We start from the raw sequence: 5,000 nt of genomic DNA on the forward strand, positions 1-5,000 counted from the left end.
CAACACGTCAACTCAACAGAGATCAAATGGGAAAATAATTCACCGACTCCAGATATTTTCATATCGGAGGGTTCGGCTCGGTAGAACTCCTAACGGGGCCTATAAATAAATCCTACAGATCCCTCAACATAAACATTTAAAAAAATCTTTTGTTATCCTACATGTATTCAAAATGACCGACTTTTGCATCTTTATATATAAATTTTTTGATAGATCTAATACGCCTAAATTTTTAATAAGAGAGCTAGGTATAATGCCGGTAGCCGAAATAACGAATGGTAATATTTTTATAGTCTGAGAATGCCAAATTCTTTTTTTCTCATTTCCTAAATCTGTGTATTTTCTTATTTTTTCACTAACAGATTTTTGAATATTACAGGAATTCGGAATAGCGACATCGATGATATAAGTTATTTTTAAAAATTTTGTCATGTAAAACTATATCGGTTCTATTATGACTAATCGCTCGATCTGTTAGTTATATATTTAGTTAGTTATGTTAGTTATTTATTATTATTATTATTATATCTATGTTAAGTTTTTATTTTTATTTGAAATATGTTCTTATTGTGTAAATTTGAAATAACTACGTACCTCTGTATTAAGTTTTTTTAAACTCACCGGGAACGGTCGGTCGGTATCATCGATTAAATGAAATAATTTAAAATTTCCAAAATGCGAATACGAAAGTAAGTGACGAGAGTAAATTTATTTACCGAGACCGAGCGCCTTGTGCCCGGTTTCGCGAGCCGCCCGAGGCCCGACGGCCCGGCCGCCTGCGCGCCTTCGAGGGGTCGGAGCGGGCGCATCGCGCTCGGCGCCGTCCCGAGCGAGAACGCGACCCGGCACAGCTTTGTGCCCGCCGAGTGTGGCGGGCTCTCGATGCACGGCGTTCGCAAACTGCGGCGGCCTATCGGTCGTGTCGGCGGTGTTATTTGCGAGAAACTACGTGACGCCCGCTTCTGCGCGGCGTTCGCGCTCATGTTTTGACTCTGGAGTTCCGCGCGAGCAGAATTTTCAAAAGCAAAGGCGGAGGATTTTATCCCCGTCTCACTGTTGCCTCGCCAAAGGCGTGCGCTTTCGGTGTACACGTTTTACGAATGGGAATTATAAATCGGACGATAGCGTCGTCGCGGGTGCGGTCTCTCTCTCTCGGGCGGGAGCCGTCCTACGCGCGCTTTCTTCGTTTGAAGCAAAAATTTTCCCGCGGAGCTTTCGTCTAGCGACGGTCGCCGAGCGGGAGAATATAGCGGTACGCATAATGAGCGTGACTCGTGCGGGTGACTCCGTCGCGTGTTCTTTAACGCCGTGTTGTCCGCGCCCTCTACGCGAGGGCGGGCCTCTGTCGTTCGGAGGATTAAAAACCCTCCGACGGTGGTGCAGCTCCCTGGTTGATCCTGCCAGTAATCATATGCTTGTCTCAAAGACTAAGCCATGCAAGTCTCAGTAAAAGCCGAATTAAGGTGAAACCGCGAATGGCTCAATATATCAGTTTTGGTTCCTTAGATCGTACACGGTTACTTGGATAACTGTGGCAATTCTAGAGCTAATACATGCAAACGAGGTTCTGACCGGTAACGGGAGGAATGCTTTTATTAGATCAAAAACCAATCGGCGGCGGGGTTCGCGCCCCGTCCGTCGCCATTCGAGATGACTCTAGATAACTTTGAGCTGATCGCACGGTCTAGCACCGGCGACGCATCTTTCAAATGTCTGCCTTATCAACTGTCGATGGTAGTTTATGCGACTACCATGGTTGTCACGGGTAACGGGGAATCAGGGTTCGATTCCGGAGAGGGAGCCTGAGAAACGGCTACCACATCCACGGAAGGCAGCAGGCGCGCAAATTACCCACTCCCGGCACGGGGAGGTAGTGACGAAAAATAACGATACGGGACTCGTCCGAGGCCTCGTGATCGGAATGATTACACTTTAAATCCTTTAATGAGGATCCATTGGAGGGCAAGTCTGGTGCCAGCAGCCGCGGTAATTCCAGCTCCAATAGCATATACTAAAGTTGTTGCGGTTAAAAAGCTCGTAGTTGAAATTGTGTCCTGCGGTGTCGGTCTACCGAATGCGGTACGACAGGCACGTCTGCGGGGCTTCTCGCCGGTGCGTCCACCGCCGGCGTGTGTCGGTCGGCCTCACGGTCGGCCGCGCACCGAGGCGGGCCGTCGCGGCTGTTTACTTTGAACAAATTAGAGTGCTCAAAGCGGGCTAACACTTGCCTGAATATTGTACGCATGGAATAATAGAATAGGACCTCGGTTCTGTTTTGTTGGCTTTCTGATACCAGAGGTAATGATTAATAGGGACGACTGGGGGCATTCGTATTGAGACGTTAGAGGTGAAATTCTTGGATCGTCGCAAGACGGACTAAAGCGAAAGCATTTGCCAAAGGTGTTTTCATTAATCAAGAACGAAAGTTAGAGGTTCGAAGGCGATTAGATACCGCTGTAGTTCTAACCATAAATGATGCCAGCCAGCGATCCGCCGAAGTTTCATAATTTTAACCCGGTGGGCAGCTCCCGGGAAACCAAAGCTTTCGGGCTCCGGGGGGAGTATGGTTGCAAAGCTGAAACTTAAAGGAATTGACGGAAGGGCACCACCAGGAGTGGAGCCTGCGGCTTAATTCGACTCAACACGGGAAAACTCACCAGGCCCGGACACTGGAAGGATTGACGGATTAACAGCTCTTTCTCGATTCGGTGGGTGGTGGTGCATGGCCGCTCTTAGTTGGTGGAGCGATTTGTCAGGTTAATTCCGGTAACGAACGTAACTCTAGCCTATTAAATAGACGTGCAACCGGTATCACGAGGGTCCGTGTGCGCGCGGCTTCGGCGTTCGCGCGTCGGGGTCGTGCGTTTCGCGGTCTTCACTACCGGCGTACAATGAAAATCTTCTTAGAGGGACCGGCGGTATATATAGCCGCACGAGATTGAGCAATAGCAGGTCTGTGATGCCCTTAGATGTCCTGGGCCGCACGCGCGCTACACTGAAGGGATCAGCGTGTCCTCCTTGGCCTAACGGCCCGGGTAACCCGATGAAACCCCTTCGTGATAGGGATTGGGGTTTGCAATTCTCCCCCATGAACGAGGAATTCCTAGTAAAAGCGAGTCACCAGCTCGCGTTGATTGCGTCCCTGCCCTTTGTACACACCGCCCGTCGCTACTACCGATGGATGATTTGGTGAGGTCTTCGGACTGGTGCGCGGAAGCTCTCACGGGCATCCGACGCGTCGGAAAGTTTGACCGAATTTGATCATTTAGAGGAAGTAAAAGTCGTAACAAGGTTTCCGTAGGTGAACCTGCGGAAGGATCATTTCCTGTGTTTAATGTTTGTGCTTTCCATGATATGAAATATTATTATGAAACAAAACATATTATACATATAAACCATAATCGAACGAATGCTAAATTACTGCGTCGGAGATCGCCCTAGGGCGCCGATGCGAACCGAGAACCGCCGGCGTCGAGCGGAGGAGGGCTCCGTCCTCTATCCGCTCGTCCGGTGAAATTTTACCCGTCGCCGTGAAGGCGGCGGTACAAAATTAATCTTTTTGTCGAATGGAATTATAAACATTTCGAAAACGCAAACCAAATTGTAAAAACCGAAAACTAAAACGTATCTATTTATGTTTGTTTTATCATTATTACCCTGAACGGCGGATCACTCGGCTCGTGGGTCGATGAAGAACGCAGCTAAATGCGCGTCAGAGTGTGAACTGCAGGACACATGAGCATCGACATTTCGAACGCACATTGCGGTCCGAGCAAGACGTAGTTTGTCGACGGACCACTCCTGTTTGAGGGTCGCGCACACAATGCGACCAGACTGTTCTCTCGCCCCCGTCCTCGGACGGGGGCGCGCAGAGCGAGCGTTGCCGGCGTCGCCGGGGCCCGCGCGCGTCGTCTCCTCGGAGACGCGCGCCGGGACCTCGGCGTCCGGTTAAATTTGACGAAGTGCTCTCTCGATGCGCGCGATTTCCGCTTGCGTTATACCAAACGCGGAGGAACGCGTGCGAGCCTTGAGCTAGCGACGACGCTGAAAACTGGGCAGTCTACCGCGCGAGCGGTCGGCTGTCCGGGGCGATCTTCGCGCTCTCGGCCGCGCGCACCTCCGCGGACGCTCGTCGGTTTCGCGCCCGCTTGACAGAGTCTGCACGGGCGAGAATACGCGCACACTGTTGCTTTGCGTACTTCTCGAATTTATAAAATTTTTGTTGTCGACCTCAAATCAGGAGAGATCACCCGCCGAACTTAAGCATATCAGTAAGCGGAGGAAAAGAAACTAACGAGGATTCCCCGAGTAGCGGCGAGCGAAACGGGAAGAGCCCAGCGCTGAATCCTGCGGCCCCGGCGGGCCGCCGGGAAATGTAGCGTTCGGGAGGAGAGTTATACATACACGCGCGGTCATTAGTCACGGCTGCCTGTCCAAGTTCATCTTGAACGGGGCCCGCTTACCCGCAGAGGGTGCCAGGCCCGTGGTGACGGTAGCCGGCCGCGACGGTCTCTCTCCCTAGAGTCGGGTTGCTTGAGAGTGCAGCCCTAAGTGGGTGGTAAACTCCATCTAAGGCTAAATACTACCACGAGACCGATAGCGAACAAGTACCGTGAGGGAAAGTTGAAAAGAACTTTGAAGAGAGAGTTAAAGAGTACGTGAAACCGTTCAGGGGTAAACCTGTGGAACTCAAACGAGCGAACGGGGAGATTCATCGTGTCTTCCGTCGGGGCTCGCGCCTCGCGCAAACCTTCGCCTTCGGCTTTCGGGTCGGGGCGGTGGGTGCGCGGGTGCGCCGTCAGGCTCCCGGAGCGCGTGCACTTCTCCCTTAGTATAACACCGCGACCCGTCGCGCCGCGGTCGAATGCGCCGTGCGGTTGACCCGTCTCGCTCTGCGAGGCGGAGCCGCGGTGTCCACGGCCGCGGCGTACATTACGCAGCGACGGTAGAGAACGAGGATCGCGTCCGCCCCTCGCGGGCGTCCGTCGCGCTGCAGCGGC

At 51.9% G+C, this 5,000-nt stretch overlaps 3 non-coding genes across 3 annotated transcripts in view; all 3 read left to right on the plus strand.

The window, feature by feature from the left end:
* The first annotated feature begins 1,384 nt into the window (after positions 1-1,384).
* On the plus strand, positions 1,385-3,324 carry LOC149408592 (small subunit ribosomal RNA). Its single transcript, XR_016305474.1, has one exon. It is a non-coding gene; the product is annotated as a small subunit ribosomal RNA (ribosomal RNA).
* A 329-nt stretch (positions 3,325-3,653) lies between these two features.
* On the plus strand, positions 3,654-3,815 carry LOC149408593 (5.8S ribosomal RNA). Its single transcript, XR_016305480.1, has one exon. It is a non-coding gene; the product is annotated as a 5.8S ribosomal RNA (ribosomal RNA).
* Positions 3,816-4,226: 411 nt separating this feature from the next.
* Positions 4,227-5,000, plus strand: part of LOC149408594 (large subunit ribosomal RNA) — a 4,064-nt gene continuing 3,290 nt past the window's right edge. The window contains exon 1 of the ribosomal RNA XR_016305477.1: positions 4,227-5,000. This exon is cut by the window's right edge and continues 3,290 nt beyond it. This is a non-coding gene — a ribosomal RNA (large subunit ribosomal RNA).

The sequence above is a fragment of the Hesperophylax consimilis genome, unplaced genomic scaffold (genome assembly GCF_061612785.1).
Source record: "Hesperophylax consimilis isolate HC1 unplaced genomic scaffold, BYU_Hcon_1.0 scaffold_167, whole genome shotgun sequence".
NCBI classification, from domain to species: domain Eukaryota; kingdom Metazoa; phylum Arthropoda; class Insecta; order Trichoptera; family Limnephilidae; genus Hesperophylax; species Hesperophylax consimilis.